Source organism: Tenrec ecaudatus, chromosome 1, assembly GCF_050624435.1.
Source record: "Tenrec ecaudatus isolate mTenEca1 chromosome 1, mTenEca1.hap1, whole genome shotgun sequence".
Taxonomy (NCBI): Eukaryota; Metazoa; Chordata; class Mammalia; order Afrosoricida; family Tenrecidae; genus Tenrec; species Tenrec ecaudatus.
In genome coordinates, this window is record NC_134530.1 from 265,916,594 (window position 1) to 265,917,797 (window position 1,204).

At 48.3% G+C, this 1,204-nt stretch overlaps 1 pseudogene; it reads left to right on the plus strand.

The window, feature by feature from the left end:
* The first annotated feature begins 249 nt into the window (after nt 1–249).
* Nucleotides 250–966, plus strand: LOC142437466 (eukaryotic translation initiation factor 1 pseudogene; annotated as a pseudogene).
* Nucleotides 967–1,204: the final 238 nt, after the last annotated feature.

Sequence of the window (1,204 nt, forward strand, 5' to 3'; positions counted from 1 at the left end):
TTTTTTCCTTATGTTTAGTTTTGGAAAGTGTGGTTATGTCTTGGTGATTTGAAAGGGTCTCTCCTTTGTGAGGTTCATCCAGCTTCTTGAATGCATATTTTCTCATTTTTCATAATGCTAGAGAAGGTTTTTTTCCCCAACTTTTTCTGCTTTTTAAAAAAATCTCTTCCGGTCCCAGTTACGGAGTTGCCGCTCGCTCCTCTGGACCCTGGTACCCAGCCGCCAGCCTCCTCCTGCCGCTGCCTTCCTCAGCCCGCTAGTAAAAGGAATCGTATCGTATGCCCGCTATCCAGAATCTCCAGTCTTTCGACCCCTTTGCTGATGCCAGTAAGGGTGATGACCTGCTTCACGCGGGGACAGAGGATTATATCCATATAAGAATTCAACAGCGCAACGGCAGGAAGACCCTGACCACTGTCCAAGGGATCGCTGATGACTACGACAAAAAGAAGCTGGTGAAGGCCTTTCAGAAGAAGTTTGCCTGCAATGGGACTGTGATTGAGCATCCAGAACATGGAGAAGGGATTCAGCTCCAGGGGGACCAGCGCAAGCACATATGCCAGTTCCTTGTAGAGATCGGACTGGCTAAGGACGACCAGCTGAAGGTGCATGGGTTTTAAGTGCTTGTGGTCCACGGACGCTTAAGTGAGGGTTTCCCTGCAATGAGTAGAACATTTTTCTCCATCCCTTGTCACAAGTTTAAAACCTCACAGCTCTTTCAGGGTAAGTGACAAGGTTTCTCTGCAAAGGCCCCCTTCCTGGCACAGACGTGAACACATGCAGCCACTGAGTGGCTACAGATAGTCCCCTCAGGGATCCACTTGTTTTAGACTGGTGGTGCTTTTTTAAAAAGATACTTTTTTTGTGCCATGGAAAAAATTAACTTTGAGGCCAGGGCTAATATCAAATTCTTAACAAAGCTCAAGTGGACATCTCCCCAAATCACCGAGGCTTTGCAACAAGCTTACGGGATTGCTGCCCCATCTAAAACAACCGTTTCTAAATTGATCAAGCATTTCAGGGAGAGTCAAGGAAGACCCCAAGGATGAGCCCCAAAAGGCGAGACCGTCCACCTCCACAAAGGAAGAAACTGACACCGACGTCTGGAGCGTAGCGGAAGAACGTCCCCTGTAGAGTGTCCATTGACCACTCCGGGAGTTTCCAACCTCACGGTGCTCTGCAGTTTTCACTGTAAGCCAGCCGT